Genomic DNA, 18,623 nt, shown 5'->3' on the forward strand with positions numbered 1-18,623 from the left:
CTAAACAGAGGCAGAGAAAGTTTTGATTCTGATCATTATTGGGCAGTTTTAGGCAGAAAATAGCATATTGTTTTGCCATCAAACACTGAAAGATAAAACCCTCCTTAAAAAAAAGTGAAAACTTTAGTGAGATCTCGCTAGTCCAGCCTCAGGAGGTCCCCCTCTCAAGGTTTTTCTGTGCTACTTTCTTAAGAACTTCTGTTGTGTTTTAACAAAACTTACCATACTGTATTGTAAGTTAACCATCTTTTAGAGTCAAATTATTTGAGTACGAGTTTTGGTGTTAGTGCTTAATAGCTATGTAACTTTGGGCAAATTTCTTGACCTCTCTCAGCCTCAGTTAACCCATACATAGTGATAATAACAGCATATATCTCATTCTGTAGCTATTATGATTAAATAAATTAATTTTTGAAAAGTTCTAAGAACAATACCTATCACATAGTAGGTGCTACATAAATGTTTATTTAACCCAGAAAGCTATTCTCCTGTGATTCATTTTGAAATTGTTTTTGATCAGCAGGTATTCAAATTGTTATAACTTTTGGAGGGGGTTAAATTGAATTTTTGATTGATTGATTGATTGATTGATTGATTTGAGAGAGAGAAAAGAGATAGCGAGAGAGAGCACACATGCAACAGAGCACAAGCGGAGAGGAGAGGACCCTGGGATCATGTCCTGAACCTAAGGGAGACACTTAACTGACTGACCCCTCCCCCAGGCACCCCCACTTTATGGCAGATACTTCTATACTGAGCTCATGGCTCCCATCATCTGCATTCTTATAAACTGAAAAAAATAATATACTGAATTGTTTACATTTTCACAAAGTATTTTAAGTCCTGCACCTCTATTGCCTGAGATGAGGTTTTCCAAATTATATTTTGACTAGGGTGAGGGACCCTAGCAGTTATTATAAAATGCAGAAAAAGGAAGGACCATAAACTCCAAAGTATCATTGCCCCTAAAAATTGGAAAATGAGATGGTTGGGAGAGAAAAATCAGAAAAGTTACAGGTGAGGATGAACGATAAGAGGACCAGGGTAAGTTCAGGGTAAGTTCACTGAGATAATAGAAATTTTGAGGTCAAGAATCAAACAAGCAGTCAGTCTTTTCCGTCTTTCATTAACCACAAATAAGTGTCAAATTTTGATAATATGCTCTCTTAACTTCTAGAGAAGTATCTATGAATTAGCCATTCTTTATCACCTTTGTTCCAATAGTGTGTTATCTAAAGCTCAGAATCTGGGTCAGTTAGCAGTCAGTGCTACCACTTCCTGGTGTTTTTATCAGTCTTAACATTTGAAACTGCTTTCAGAGAATCTTCCAGGAATTTAAAAAGAGGCAGTTTCTTTCCTTAATATCAGGGACAAAGAGATTTTGAATGTATGAGTTTAAAAGAAAGTGAAGGACTAAAATATCAGAAATGACAAACCAGGACATTTGACTAGTCAATGGCCTAGTAGGGAAAGATTTTATATATAGGGATAGCATGTGATCATATAGTTGATATGATTTTAAGGACCCCAAGAATCTTCCCCTGCTTCTTAGTGCCATCATCAAAATAACAATAAACATCCTTAAAAATATAATTTTACTATTAGGAGTTTTATGATTTCTTTGGGTTTTCACTGTAGAGATAGGTATCTTTTTATTTTATAATCTTGAAATATAAGATTTATTCTCATAAAAATCTTTATTAAGATTTTATTCTTTTAGAGCAGTTTGAGATTCACAAACAAAATCAAGAGAAAATACAGAGAAGTCCCATATACCTCCTTGCTCCCTGATATGCACAGCTCCCCCCATTATTAACATTCCCCATTGGAGTGATACTTTGGTACAACTGATGAATCTGCATTTGCATGTAACAATCACCTAAATTCCACAGTTTACATTGAGGTTCACTCTAATTAGAATGGTTCACATCCCATTCTGTGGGTTTGTATAGGGCATGTATCCATCATTATAGCATCATACAGAGTATTTTCACTCCCCTGGAACTCCTCTGTGCACTACTAATCTCTGCCAACCACTTATCATTTTACTGTCTCCATACTCTTGCCTTTTACAGAATGTCATATAGTTGGAATCCTAAAGTATACAGACTTTCAGATTGGCTTCTTTCACTTAGCAATGTGCATTTAAGATTATTCCATGTCTTTTCATGGCTGGATAGCTCATTTCTTTTTCATGCTGAATAATATTCTATTGTCTGTATGTACCGCAGTTTACTTATCTATTTACCTATTGAAGGACGACTTGATTGCTTCCCAGTTTTGACAGGAAAAAGCTGCCGTAAACATGCATGTGCAGGTTTCATATGGACATAAGTTTTCAATTCTTTTAGGGTAAGTACCAAGGAGGATGATGACTGGATCATACAATAAAAGTATGTTTAATTTTGTTAAGAAACTACCATTTTGCATTCCCACTAATAAAGAATGAAAGTTCCTATTACTCCACATCCTCACCATCATTTGGTGTTGTCAGTGTTCTGGACTTTGGTCCTTTCTAATAGGTATATAGTAGAAACTCATTGTTTTAATTTGTATTTCCCTGATGACATGTGATGTGGAGTGTCTTTTCACATGCTTATTGCCATCTGTCTATCTTCTTTGGAGAGGTGTCCACATAAACATTTTTACACTTCTAAGATAGCTACAATTAAAAAAAAAAAATGCCTCATATTCAAAGCTATTCTCTCTAGTAGTGGCGGGCGAGAGGATGACCTGATCTTCAACCTTCTATTGGGCCTGGCTCTTGTTAGTTTACTTTCCTTACATTTTTGTTTCTACTAACCTCTTCCTCACAACCTATAGGTATACCCAAACTCCTATTGTTAAAAGAATACTCCAAGTCCAATATTTTTTTCTCTCCCACTTCCCCCAAATAATCTTGGAAAAGCAATCTTTATTGGCTATGCTTACTTCTTTATTTTTTTTAACTTTTACTTTTTTTAATTTTTTACTCTACTATATTCAGATTTTTACTCTTCACTCTAAGAGAGTCATCAGATTTTTTCCCCTACCGAAGTAAACTGTCAGAAAAATTCACCATTGATCTTTGCCATTTTGTGTTAGAAGTATTTTTGTTCAGTTATTTATGATATCTCTGTTGATCCTTCCCTCTTTCTTTTGTTTCTTTTTATTGTAGGACATTGTAATCTCCCTTTCATCCTCTTAATTTTCTCACCATTGTATTTATTGCCATTAATGGTTTCTCTTCTTTTCCTTATCCATTAAATGTTAGTTTTCCTTACATTCCTTTCTTTGCTTTCTTATTTTTCCATATGTCCTCATTCTCATGGCTTCAAACATCACCTGTAAATAGATGATGCCCATATTTTTATTCAGATCCTGGGCTTTTCTCCCAAAGTCCAGAGTTATCTAGCCAATTAATTGTATGATTTGGCAACCTAAAGGTCTTGTGGAAACCTGTCCAACTGTCTGACCTTACCTCATACCCTACTTCCTTTGGTTATTAAACTCATGGACTTCCAAGGTACTGAGCTTGTTGTCATCCTTGGTGCCAGCCATTTCTTCTACTTAAAAATACTCTTCCTCAAGGTCTTATGGCTATTTTCTTTTTGCCCTTTAGGCTCAAATGTCAGCTCTTTGGACAGGCACTTCCTGACCAATCATTCAAAAATAGAATTTCTCCCCATACTCTTTTTTATGTCACATTTCATTTTTTTATGTATTGTCTCAGTCTTTGAAATTTCTGATTTAGTTGTACTCTTGCTTCTTTGTTTATCATCATCCTAGCCATACTGGAGTATCAGACCCATGAGATCATGGGTGTTCTTTCCCTCCTGTATCTCCAGCGCTAATAATAATACCTAGATACTAGACACTAGGGCCTAAATAAATATTTGATGAATGAGTAAACTAATAATTTCAAATCCAACCAGTAAAAGATAATTTATTGTTTTCTCTCTCAGCCTGCTTATTCACCGCAGCTTTATTTTTTTATGCTGATGAATCCTCATCTACCCATACTTCTAAGCCAGAAAGATTGGAATCATAATTCCTGCCCTGACCTTGACATGTAGTAGTCACATGTCCTATCAGATCTACCTATTAGCATTTCTTCTGTCCATTCCTTCCTGTCATTTCCTGGTCCCATCCTTCTAGTTGATGTCTTTGACTCTTCCTTAGGCTAATTTAATAATATCCTGGCACGTATCCTGTCTTTAGTCTTCCACACCTCCAAAATATTCCAAACTGTTAGACACAAAATCATATCATATTGATCATATCACCACTCTGCCTAATGTCTTTCAAAGCCCAACCCCTATTTTCCAGACCCATTAGAACCAATCCAAGGACATTCAAAGTCCTACCCGACCTATTTCTCTCCCTTGAATTTTAAGCGTAATAGGATCTCTCAAACAGCCCTACTAACCAGTTATATCAACAACATACTTAAATTTAGACCTCAATTTTTTAAAAAAATTCCTTGTGTCATTTTTGCTTGAACTTCAAAATATAGAAACAGAATTATGAATAAGAAATTTAAAATGAAATACTGAATATTTTCTCTAGATTTTTAATGTACTTCATAAACTCTGTTTCTCAGGTGACTAATTAATGTATATTCTGCTCTTTAAAGGGTGAGCTGTGGAGGGCACTCCTTAATATCAGGTCTTAGTCAATTAGGGATGCCTCTGAGAGCATTTGAGAGCACAGGAGACCCCACTGCTGCCAAAAAATCTGTTATCAAAATAACTACCTAAGGTTTTTCCAGACCCAAAGGCAAAAATACTCACTGAGGTTAAAGAAACAAAGGAAAATAAAAATTACTTTAAAAAGTACTTATCCAGCAGGAAAGGCAGAGAGCATGAAAGGATCAAAAGACATGAAGTGACAGTCTAACATATGGATGCATGAAAAGTTAGACAAAATATAATTACACTGTCATGATTTTTACTTTGATGTTTCTCATGTGTTTAAATCAATAGGATCTTTTAGCTGCTGAACAGGTGCTGGAAGATTAACACATTCAACAAACATTTGTGTTACCCACTTAGAAAAGTTCAAAACATAAGATGTAAATCATATCTCTATCTATCTATATGGATAATTCTCATGGACATCATTAAGAATTTCTCTCTCTCTCTCTTTATTTTTGTCATCTAAATATGAATCAAGTATCTTGTGAGTAAAACCAGTTTGTTCAAACTTCATTCTTTTTTTAAAGATTTCATTTATTTGTTTATTTATTTAAAAGAGAGCACAGAGCAAGAAAGCAGAAAGAAAGAGCAAGAAAGAAAAAGCAGGGGAACGGGCGGAGGGAGAAGCAGACTCCCTATTGAACAGAAAGCCCAATGCAGGGCTTGATCCCAGGAAGCTGGGATCATGACTTGTGCGGAAGGCAGATGCTCAACCAATGGGCCACCCAGGGGCCCCTCAAACATCAGTCTTACAAAAAGGCAAATACCATGTTTTTATATCTTTGTATTTGAACTACAGTGACCAGGATTGACATGAATGTATAAAAGTTTGATTTACTTTTGATTTAAGGCTAATATTGTAAAATGACTTTTGATGGAATAATTGGCAACTTAAAAAAAAGGCCACGATTCTCTCATTCTTAGTTTGAGTATAGAATAAGTGGTGTGTTGAGATGCCCCAGGAGAGGTGATCTTCATTTCAATTTCCCTACTCAAGTCCCCCACTTCTAGTTGGATATAGAATGTTCACACCCAGGTACCCCTGCTCTGCTTGTTAATTCTTCTTTTTCTTTTTCCCTCATATCTTTAAGTTTTTTTTTCTTCTTTCTTTCCTATGCATGTTTTGCATGAAGAACTCATTCTGGTTCCTTTCCTTTCCATTTCACAATTGAAATACAAAGTGCAGCTGATTGGGTAGGTGGCTCATTATAAACACAATGTAGGAACCACAGTTTTGCAGATGGCAAGATGGGAGAAGTTGCAAAGATGGATTGTGTTACCTCTGGAACACTGTATTGTATCTTGTCTTACTGTAGAAGATAACTTTAAATATTCACTCTGTCTATTGCAGTGGTATATTTTTAAAATTAAGATGACCCTTACCTTATGGAATAAATACCTATATGAGATGAATCCCAGTTTCCCCAATATTGGTCACTGATGTAGGATCTCATTTGAGCTTCACGGGGTTTCCTGAATGTAAATACTATAATTTTTACTTCAGCAGAGCAGGTTCTTGTATGAAATCACCTGAGTTTCCTCTATAGTAAGAGATATTAAATGGTCATAAACTGCTGATGCTGGAGAATTGAATTACCACTTGCTACCAGGACTCTACAGTTGGAATTCAGAGAGTATTGTCCCATTCAATATCAATTACTTATACACAACAAACCAATTACCAAGAAGCATCCATAATTGGAAAGATAGCATTCATTATTATCCCCACAGTGTTATGCATTTTGAGAAAGATTATTAATTTGTTTTAATCTATTAATTTATTGTTTTGTTTTCGCTCCCCAAATATGGCTGTGCTTAGTCTTTTCATATTTCTCTTTTCTATTTCTAATGAGACTTTAATTAAAAATAATTGACTCAGACGCAGAAAGGGCTGTATGTAGGTATGCATAATTTTTTTTTCATGGTATTAAGGAACTGGATGATATTTGACTCAGAAGACCCAAAGTCAGCCTTCTCATTATTTCATTTGTATTTTAGTGAGCTTTTATCAATATATGTGATTTTGCCATTTAACTCTTGACCTGTACAGCTATAATACATTTCTATGATCCATATATTTAGCTATTCTGTGAGTTTATAGATTTTTTTCTGAATTGATGAGTGTAGTCTATAACTATTTCTTGGAATTTTTCCAAGGTAAAGTTGTATCTGTGTTCTACAGTGTAGAAATTTGTGGCCACAGATGTTTACTTTTCAAGTTTTTAAGTGTCCACAGAACTATATTTTGAGAAGTTTTATGTTTATTTTTTGAGAAGTTTTAAATTCCTTCCCAACAGATAGAGAGATGGGTGACTACCCTTACCATAATATAAGCATTCCCTTTTGCTTCTTAAGTGATTTTCAAGTCATGTGAATCTATCTGTAACCAGTAACACCAGGCTCTTGGAAAGATTTTAATCTCAAACCTCCTGTTTTCCAATATATGTGGAAATTAGCACTATTTGAAAAAAAATTCATGGAGGATTACACAAAACCATGCATTCTATTTTTTCCCTTTGTTAAAGCACATATTATCTCTGGATCAAGCTGGACCATGTTAGACTTGTATACAGTGATACACATATTTCAGTGTAATTTATACATTTATTGTTAGTTACATCTATAAAATGGTTATTATTAACTACCTTTGGGTTTATCATGATAACTGAATTAAATAAATCACATGGAATATTAAGTACACATCTTAGAACAAAATCAGTGCTCAAAAATGTTGGCTTTATTTTTAAAAATCATACCTGTAAGGTATAAAAGTGTTCCTTTCTGCCTGAGGACCAATAAGGAAGTGTCACAAAGGGAGTAATGCCTAAACTGGAACACGAGGGATGAGTAGGAATCTTCCACAGAGCAAAGGGACATAAAGGAACAGCATGCACAAAGGCATTGAGATGCAGGAAAAGGAAGCAAGAGGCCTGGTTATAAAGAAACATGGTAAAAAGGTTGAGAGGTTTAGGTTTTATTTTGGAAGTGAATTGTATCTGGTCTATTAGATTTTTATTTTCTTTAACTGTGGATTTTAGAAATAATGAAGAATCTGAAAAGAATTATCTAAGTCATCATTCACAGTACTATGAAAACACTTAATGAATAGTCAATTTTGGCATCAATTTAGTTACTGAAGTTGGTGTAAAAATATTGAAGAAAATGAAAATATGTTGACTAAAGGATTTGACATGTGCATTCTGTTGTATTTTGAGCAATACTTAATTTAATAGCAAGATTTAATTTTCAATTGCTCTTCTGTGTATAACATTATTATAAAGTGCTCCAAGATAACATTATTAAAAAAAGAATCTGTCGTCAGAAGGCAATAAATTTCTCATTAATTTGTATGTTCTGAAAATTTGTATTTGACAATACTCTCTAAGCAAAGCACTATAAAATACTTTAAATATTTATTTATCAGAATTTTTTTAAAATATTTATTTATCAGGATTTTTTTATCTATAGGATGAATACACATAGCAGTGTTAAAAAAATTTTTTTAAACCTGAGAAGACATAGGTATCATCCCATCATGAACACAGTGCGTGAACTTTACATAACTATAATACTTTCCTGGACCTCATTTCTTTATCTGACTAAACTGATTTATCTTCCCTCTGGTGAGGATGAAGCCCCTCTTTTGTGATTACTCATCATCCATTTATTTCCAAATGTAAAATATTGTATTATTGTATGAATAGAACTTAGAGCACAAATGGCTTAGAGAAGGAAAATATAAAATTCTGCTTACATTTACACCTATTAACATATTTTTCAAAAATCATTTGGGAAGGACATTATATTAACAATATACCTATAGATAAAAGGTAAAGTTAATAGTGATAATTCAAAAAATGAGGTGACTTTTAGAGTTTTAAATTAAGCCCATATGCAAATCTGACAACCTATATATTCAGTACATTACTAAAATCTAGAGATATACTTTTTCATTTATTGCTATGTGTTTATCTTTCTTTAGCAAAGCTTATAATTTACTCATTGCAAAAGTATTTATCTAAATATTTCTAGATGGTTCAATATATTTTTTAAATGTTCTCTTTGACATAGATCAACATAGGACTATTTTTCTCTCATTTGTAAGCTCATATATAAGAAGAAATTACTTTTTTATTAGGAAATGCTACTATATTTATGATATCCATTAAATTAACAAACATATTAAAATTCTTTGCCAAATAGGAACCTAGTAAAATATAGTTTAGTAAACAGTAGCCTTCTATGACTTGATTTCCTCAGTTATTTGGATCAAATTTTCATTGTTCTTAAGGTTAGAAAATGCATCTACAAACACAATTAGCTATACAGTTCATGAGTACTCAATCTCGAGTCAGCAATAAGGGCCTGTTTATTTGTGAGTTAGCATATTTCTATAATTATAATCATGAAATATAAATCTGCAACTATGATGTAGTAACTGAAATATGATCCTTACGTTTGCTCTCCTTCTATGTTAGCCTGTAAGAGTGTTCTGTACAATGATAGTTTTGCTATAGATGCTTCTTGGAAAATAAGTTTCTATAAACAAATGTTTGGGAATTTTGGATTCACGGAAGAGAAACAAGTTGTGTTAATTTTGTTTCACTGCCAAGTCGGCCAGAGGAGTCTTTTTTTTTAATTTTTTTAATAAACATATCATATATTTTTATCCCCAGGGGTACATGTCTGTGTACAGGTTTACACACTTCACAGCACTCACCATAGCACATACCCACCCCAGTGTCCATAACCTCATCCCCTTCTCCCAACCCTCCTCCCCCCAGCAACCCTCAGTTTGTTTTGTGAGATTAAGAGTCACTTATGGTTTGTCTCTCTCCCAATCCCATCTTGTTTCAATTATTCTTTTCCTACCCCCTTAACCCCCCATGTAGCATCTCCACTTCCTCATATCAGGGAGATCATATGATAGTTGTCTTTCTCCGACTGACTTATTTCGCTAAGCCTGATACCCACTAGTTCCATCCACATGGTCGCAAATGGCAAGATTTCATTTCTTTTGATGGCTGCATAGTATTCCATTGTGTATATATACCACATCTTCTTGATCCATTCATCTGTTGATGGACATCTAGGTTCTTTCCATAGTTTGGCTATTGTAGACATTGCTGCTATAAACATTCGGGTGCACGTACCCTTTTGGATCACTATATTTGTATCTTTAGGGTAAATACCTAGTAGTGCAATTGCTGGGTTATAGGGTACTTCTATTTTCAACATTTTGAGGAACCTCCATGCTGTTTTCTAGAGTGGCTGCACCAGCTTGCATTCGCACCAGCTTGCATTCGCACCAGCTTGCATTCCCACCAACGTTGTAGGAGGGTTCCCTTATATCTGCATCCTCGCCAGCATCTGTCATTTCCTGACTTGTTAATTTTAGCCATTCTGAGTGGTGTGAAGTGATATCTCATTGTGGTTTGATTTGTAATTCCCTGATGCTGAGTGATGTGGAGCAATTTTCATGTGTCTGTTGCCCATCTGGATATCTTCTTTGCAGAAATGCCTGTTCCTGTCTTCTGCCCATTTCTTTTCTTCTTTTCTTTTTTTAAATTTGATAGACAAGTAGGCAGAGAGGCATGCAGAGAGAGAAAGGGAGGGAAGCAGACTCCCCGCCGAGCAGAGAGCCTGATGCGGGGCTCGATTCCAGAACTCTGGGATCATGACCTGAGCCGAATTCTGCCAATTTCTTGATTGGATTATTTGTTCTTTGGGTGTTCCGTTTGCTAAGTTCTTTATAAATTTTTGACACTAGCCCTTTATCTGATATGTCATTTGCAAATATCTCCTCCCATTCTGTCAGTTGTCTTTTGCTTTTGTTAACTGTTTCCTTTGCTGTGCAAAAGCTTTTGATCTTGATAAAACCCCAATAGTTCATTTTTGCCCTTGCTTCCCTTGCTGTTGGCGATGTTCCTAGGAAGATGTTGCTGCGGCTGAGGTTGAAGAGGTTGCTGCCTGTGTTCTCCTCAAGGATTTTGATGGATTCCTTTCGCACATTGAGGTCTTTCATCCATTTTGAGTCTATGTTCCTATCTGGTGTAAGGAAATGGTCCAATTTCATTTTTCTGCATGTGGCTGTCCAATTTTACCAACATCATTTATTGACGAGGTTGTCCTTATTCTATTGGACATTCTTTCCTGCTTTGTCAAAGATTAGTTGACCATAGGCTTGAGGGTCTATTTCTGGCTCTCTATTCTGTTCCATTGATCTATGTGTCTGTTTTTGTGCCAGTACCATATTGTCTTGATGATGACAGCTTTGTAATAGAACTTGAAGACCAGAATTGTGATGCCACCAACTTTAGATTTCTTTTTCAATATTCCTTTAGCTATCCGAGGTCTTTTCTGGTTCCATATAAATTTTAGGATTATTTGTTCCATTTCTTTGAAAAAGATGGATGGTACTTTGATAGGAATTGCATTAAATGTGTAGATTGCTTTAGGTAGCATAGACATTTTCACAATGTTTATTCTTCCAATCCAGGAGCATGGAACATTTTTCCATTTCTTTGTGTCTTCCTCAATTTCTTTCATGAGTACTTTATAGTTTTCTGAGTAGAGATTCTTTGCCTCACTGGTTAGGTTTATTCCTAGGTATCTTCTAGTTTTGGGTGCAATTGTAATTGGGATTGACTCCTTAATTTCTCTTTCTTCTTTCTTGTTGTCGGTATAGAGAAATGCAACTGATTTCTGTGCATTGATTTTATATACTGACACTTCACTGAATTCCTGTACAAGTTCTTGCAGTTTTGGAGTGGAGTTTTGGGTTTTCCACATATAGTATCATATCATCTGCGAAGAGAGATAGTTTGACTTCTTTGCCGATTTGGATGCCTTTAATTTCCTTTTGTTGTCTGATTGCTGAGGCTAGGACTTCTAGTACTATGTTGAATAGCAGTGGTGATAATGGATAGCCCTGCCATGTTCCTGACCTGAGCGGAAATGCTTTTAGCTTTTCTCTATTGAGAATGATATTTGCAGTGGGTTTTTCATAGATGGCTTTGATGTGCCCTCTATCCCTGCACTTTGAAAAGTTTTGAGCCCGAAGGGATGCTGTAATTTGTCAAATGCTTTTTCAGCATCTATTGAGAGTATCATATGGTTCTTGTTCTTTCTTTTATTAATGTGTTGTATCACATTGATTGATTTGCGGATGTTGAACCAACCTTGCAGCCCTGGAATAAATCCCACTTGGTCGTGGTGAATAATCCTTTTAATGTACTGTTGGATCCTATTGGCTAGTATTTTAGTGAGAATTTTTGTATCTGTGTTCATCAAGGATATTGGTCTGTAATTCTCTTTTTTGATGGAATCCTTGTCTGGTTTTGGGATCAAGGTGATGCTGGCCTCATAAAATGAGTTTGGAAGATTTCCTTCCATTTCTATTTTTTGGAACAGTTTCAGGAGAATAGGAATTAGTTCTTCTTTAAATGTTTGGTAGAATTCCCCCCGGGAAGCCATCTGGCCCTGGGCTTTTGTTTGTTTGGAGATTTTTAATGATGGTTTCAATCTCCTTACTGGTTATGGGTCTGTTCAGGCTTTCTATTTCTTCCTGGTTCAGTTATGGTAGTTTATATATCTCTAGGAATGCATCCATTTTTTCCAGATTGTCAAATTTGTTGGCATAGAGTTGTTCATAGTATGTTCTTATAATTGTCTGTATTTCTTTGGTGTTAGTTGTGATCTCTCCTCATTTCGGTGCTTTCTCTTTTCTCTTTGATAAGTCTGGCCAGGAGTTTATCAATCTTACTAATTCTTTCAAAAACCAGCTCCTAGTTTTGTTGATTTGTTCTATTGGGTTTTTTTGTTGTTGTTTCTATTTCATTGATTTCTGCTCTGATGTTTATGATTTCTCTTCTCCTGCTGGGTTTAGGGTTTCTTTCTTGTTCTTTCTCCAGCTCCTTTAGGTGCAGGGTTAGGTTGTGTACCTGAGACCTTTCTTGTTTCTTGAGAAAGGCTTGAACCGCTATATATTTTCCTCTCAGGACTGCCTTTGTTGTGTCCCACAGATTTTGAACCGTTGTGTTTTCATTATCATTTGTTTTCACGAATTTTTTCAATTCTTCTTAATTTCCTGGTTGACCCATTCATTTTTTCAGAGGATGCTGTTTAGTCTCCATGTATTTGGGCTCTTTCCAAATTTCCTCTTGTGATTGAGTTCTAGCTTCAGAGCATTGTGGTCTGAAAATATGCAGGGAATGATCCCAATCTTTTGATACCGGTTGAGGCCTAATTTAGGACCAAGGATGTGATCTATTCTGGAGAATGTTCAATGTGCACTAGAGAAGAATGTGTATTCTGTTGCTTTGGGATGAAATGTTCTGAATATATCTGTGATGTCCATCTGGTCCAATGTGTCATTGAAGGCCTTTATTTCCTTGTTGATCATTTGCTGGGATGACCTGTTCATTTCAGTGAGGAGGGTGTTAAAGTCCCCTACTATTATTGTATTATTGTTGATGTGTTTCTTTGATTTTGTTATAATTGGTTTATATAGTTGGCTGCTCACATGTTGGGGGCATAGATATTTAAAATTGTTAGATCATCTTGTTGGACAGATCCTTTGAGTATGATATAGTGTCCTTCCTCATCTCTTATTATAGTCTTTGGCTTAAAATCTAATTGATCTGATATAAGGATTGCCACTCCCACTTTCTTCTGATGTCCATTAACATGGTAAATTCTTTTCCACCCTCTCACTTTAAATTTGGAGGTGTCTTCGGGTTTAAAATGAGTTTCTTGTAGACAACATATAGATGGGTTTTGTTTTTTTTATTGATTTTGATACCCTGTGTCTTTTGATTGGGGCATTTAGCCCATTAACATTCAGGGTAACTATTGAGAGATATGAATTTAGTGCCATTGTATTGCCTGTAAGGTGACTGTTACTGTATATTGTCTCTATTCCTTTCTGATCTACTTCTTTTAGGCTCTCTCTTTGCTTAGAGGACCCCTTTCAATATTTCCTGTAGAGCTGGTTTGGTGTTTGCAAATTCTTTCATTTTTTGTTTGTCCTGGAAGCTTTTAATCTCTCCTTCTGTTTTCAGTGATAGCCTAGCTGGATTTAGTATTCTTGGCTGCATGTTTTTCTCGTTTAGTGCTCTGAAAATATCATGCCAGCTCTTTCTGGCCTGCCAGGTCTCTGTGGATAAGTCAGCTGCCAATCTAATATTCTTACCATTGTATGTTACAGACTTCTTTTCCCGGGCTGCTTTCAGGATTTTCTCTTTGTCACTAAGACTTTTAAATTTTACTATTAGGTGATGGGGTGTGGGCCTATTCTTATTGATCTTGAGGGGTGTTCTCTGAACCTCCTGAATTTTGATGCTTGTTCCCTTTGCCATAATAGGAAAATTCTCTCCAATAATTCTCTCCAATATACCTTCTGCTCCCCTCTCTCTTTCTTCTTCTGAAATCCCAATTATTCTAATGATGTTTCATCTTATGGTGTCACTTATCTCTTGAATTTTCCCCTCGTGGTCCAGTAGCTGTTTGTCCCTCTTTGCTCAGCTTCTTTATTCTCTGTCATTTGGTCTTCTATATCACTAATTCTTTCTTCTGCCTCATTTATCCTAGCATTGAGAGCCTCCATTTTTTATTGCATCTCATTAATAGCTTTTTTTATTTCAACTTGTTTAGATTTTAGTTATTTTATTTCTCCAGAAAGGGCTTTTATATCTCCTGAGAGGGTTTCCCTAATATCTTCCATGCCTTTTTTAAGCCAGGCTAGAACCTTGAGAATCGTCATTCTGAACTCTAGATCTGACATATTACCCATGTCTGTATTGATTAGGTCCCTAGCCTTCGGTACTGTCTCTTGTTCTTTTTTTTTTTTTTTTTTTTGTGGTGAATTTTCCCTCCTTGTCATTTTGTCCAGATAAGAGTATATGAAGGAGCAAGTAAAATACTAAAAGGGTGGCAACAACCCCAAGAAAATATGCTTTAACCAAATCAGAAGAGGTCCCAAATCATGAGGGGGAGAAAGGGGATAAAAAGAGGTTTAGAAAGAAAGAAAAAAAAAAAAAGAAAAGAAACAATTAAAAAAAGAAAACGAATAAAGAAAAAATATAAAAAAGTAATATATATATATATATATATATATATATATATATATATTTGATAAACTAGTTAAAAAAACGTTAAAAAAGCAAAGGGTAAAAGTTAAAACAAAATTAGCAGAAGAGAAAAAAGAATTGAAAAAGAAAAAATATTAAATTAAGGACAAGACTAAAGAATCATGGGGAGAAAGCCAAGAGTTTCGTGCTTTGCTTTCTCCTCCTCTGGAATTTTGCTGCTCTCCTTGGTATTGAAACTGCACTTGGTCCTGGCTGGATTTCTTGTTGATCTTCTGGGGGGTGGAGGCTGTTGTAGTGAATCACAAGTGTCTTTGTCCCAGGCGGAATTGCACTGCCCTTACCAGGAGCTGGGCTGAGTAATCCGCTCGGGTTTGCTTTTGGGAGCTTTTGTTCTCTGAACACTTTCCGTAGAGTTCCGGAGGACAGGAATGAAAATGGCGCCCTCCCTGTCTCTGGCCCGGAGGAGCCGAGAGCCCAGGGCCCCACTCCTCAGTGTGTCCTCAGAGAATAGCGTCCATTTACTCCCATTTCCCTGGCCTCTGGCTGTGCTCTGAGCTCACTGAGCCTGCGACCGGTTCAAGTTAACCCCCAGCTAAGAGCTCACTCCTGGCCTCTGTCTCTGTAACCGGCTTCCTCTTTCTAATACCTGTAAGCTCTGCGACATTCAGACATCCCCTGTAGGACTTGAGGCCAAGCTGACCCCGCGTGGGTTTCACCCTGGTTTAGCCTCTGGAGCGATATCCCTCAGCAGAACAGACTTTTAAAAGTCCTGATTTAGTGCTCCATTGCTCCGCCGCTTGCCGGGAGCCAGCACCTCCCCCTGCGGTCTATCTCCCCATCGCTTTGGATTCACTTCTCCGCCAGTCCTACCTTTCAGAAAGTGGTTGATTTTCTGTTTCTAGAATTGCTGTTCTTCTTCTCTTTCATCTCCCGTTGGATTTGTAGGTGTTTGCAATCTTTAGATAAGCTATCTAGCTGATCTCCTGCTACCTGAAGTAGTCTCAGCCTGCTACTTCTCCGCCATCTTGACTCCTCCCCCCGCCAGAGGAGTCTTAATTGGAATACTAACTAGATTTTTGTGTGATAGTTCATGGGATTAGAGATACTGCACAGGATATATTTTGGGAAATGCAATTCTGTTTAAAAACATTTTACATAAGATGAAATAAAACAAAATAAAAATTGTAACCCACCTGGCCTCTGCTACTCAGAGGAAGATGGGAGCTACAGACTCAAATGCTTTTCTGGTAAAAGAAAAGTCAGCACTGTCCTAGGCTTCTCAGAAGTTTGCTATTAGAGCATTATTCCTTTATTCTTTAAAAGTGTAAAGGGGGACCCAAACTGAAGCAAAAAATAAAAAGAAGATTAAAGGGGCGCCTGGGTGGCTCAGTGGGTTAAGCCGCTGCCTTCGGCTCAGGTCATGATCTCAGGGTCCTGGGATCGAGTCCTGCATCGGACTCTCTGCTCCATGGGGAGCCTGCTTCCCTCTCTCTCTCTGCCTGCCTCTCCATCTACTTGTGATTTCTCTCTGTCAAATAAATAAAATCTTTAAAAAAAAAAAAAAAGAAGATTAAAGATGTATTTTCTGGATACAAACTAGTAGAAATAAAATTGTGATTTTAATGTAAGATTTATTATGTGTTGGACTTGAAAAATGTCCAGTTGCAAATCAGACTAATTGCCCTTCTCTTTTGAAGTCAGTTTGGAGGGTGAAGTGTGGAGATTGCTTTCTTCTATGTGAATTACTTGTTTCTCTAAAGAAAAAAAAAAATCAACATAAGGCAATCCCTAAGAGTTTTCAATATAGATATCTCCAAAAGGGTTATTGCTGCCAAGTTTTTTTCCCAATGTCACATAATCTTTGTATAATTTATAAATGATAACAAAGCAATCAGGCCACATTCATAAAAGCCCAGTGACACATAATTTAGTTGAATCTGAGGATTAGAATTAATTGTCTCTCTTTGTTCCAAGTTCTAAATCTTAGTAAATGATTCACTGCATGTCATTACAGCTTAATATTTGCATGAAATCACAGTTTAGCTGGCATAATTTAACAGCAATTAAAAAGCTATTTAATCGTCATGCAAATTGGTATAAGGGCCCTTGAGTAAAAAGGGTGTCTGCTTTTTTTTTTTTTAAAGTATCTCCAGACGGACAGTTATACACTTGCAGACACCCATAACATAATTGATAACATTCTTCCTATTCATGAAATATAAGTGAATAATACTTCATTTTTTCCTTTATAAATAACAGAAAAGAGCAACAATATGAATATGTCATTCTGTAGGAAGGCCTTATTATGATAATGATAATGTATCTTTATCTTCCAGGCATAAGTCTAGGTTGGAGGTAAGCTACACAAGTCCTCATCCTCTAGCTTATAATACCTTCCATATTTTCCCTTCTGAAGAAAGATACTTCTGTAGCTCTCTGAAACATGAAATGGCATAAAGCAAAGTATGCAGAAACCTGTTAGAAAAGCTAACCATTCCATTTCTAGGTCAGGCTTTAGGTAATATATGTACAGATGACTGAGGCCCTTACCCATCAGGCTGCTGTTATCAGGATCCAGCAAAAAGAAAAAGGAAAATATAAAATAACAACTCCTAATATTTTAAACCTAACACATAATCCTGTAAATTTATGAGTAATGTTATACTACTCTAACACTGTATAACAAATCTCACTAACAAGTCCCCTGTACTTATTCAAACTATTCCCTACATGGCAGCCAGAAAACCCGAATGTTCTTTTTTAAACACTTTACTTCTATATATAAAATCTCTAAGCCTGTTGCTGTTGTGCATAGAAAAATATCCAGACTCATTACAATGAGCCTAGGAGTCTTACACTTTCCAACCCCTTCCTCTTCCTTAAAGCTCATTTCTTTCTTTTTCCTTTTTCATTCTAGCCATAGTGGTTATCTGCCAGTTCCTTGGCTATTTTCAGATCTTTCTTGACTAAAGAACCTTCTACCCTTAATACTTCTCACTCCACTGACATCCTCTTCCTCACCATCTCCATGAAGCTTTCTCATAATGATTCTCAGATTAGTCTTCCTGATAATGTTTGGGCTTTTTAAATATTTATTTATTTATTTATTTATTTATTTATTCATTTATTCACTTACTTATTTTGAGAGAGAGAGGGAGAGAAAGATCATGGAAACGGGGGAAGAAGAGCAGGAGGGAGAGGAACAAGCAGATTTCACATTGAACATGGAGCCAGATGTGGAGCTTGATCCCATGACCCTGAGACCATGACCTGAGCCAAAATGGAGAGTCAGACACTCAACTGACAGCCACCCAGGCACCCGTGGTCCTCCTGACAGCCACCCAGGCACCCATGGTCCTCCTGTTAATGTTTAGTTCACTTCCTTTCCTTTTGATGTTTGCAATTGTACTTAATACAATTTGAATTTTATTCTTCTTTTAATGTTTGCCTGCCATTCAACTTAAATATATATAACAAAGTAGGAATTTATTACATTCACACTGTAAGTCCCAAATCTAACAGGTTATCTGGCACACATAGTAGTCAGTCACTTAAAAAAAAATTATTTCATGAGTGAATGACTGTATCTCAAGATCCAAAAGAACCCTATACCAAAACTTGAATTTCTTTTCTATGAAAAGAAGGTTGAAGCTAATTCTATACCACCTTCTAGGCAAACTTTCTTGATAGCAGAAATTTAAAGAATTGTTTTAGATTTCTTTAAACTAATCATTCTAAAATATGACAGGATTGTTATTTTATTATATTTATACAATGAATCTATCAAAAGCATATTCTCTTACAGATAGGATTCTGTATTATTTCACACATAGTGTAGTGCTGACTCCCAGTAGAC

General features: G+C 36.0%; 1 protein-coding gene across 2 annotated transcripts in view; it reads left to right on the plus strand.

Annotated features, from left to right (window-relative positions):
* LOC309844750 (ephrin type-A receptor 6) overlaps nt 1-18,623 on the plus strand; it is a 519,889-nt gene that overhangs the window by 33,863 nt on the left and 467,403 nt on the right. The window lies entirely within an intron of this gene.

The sequence above is a fragment of the Mustela nivalis genome (assembly GCF_964662115.1).
Source record: "Mustela nivalis genome assembly, chromosome: 1".
NCBI classification, from domain to species: domain Eukaryota; kingdom Metazoa; phylum Chordata; class Mammalia; order Carnivora; family Mustelidae; genus Mustela; species Mustela nivalis.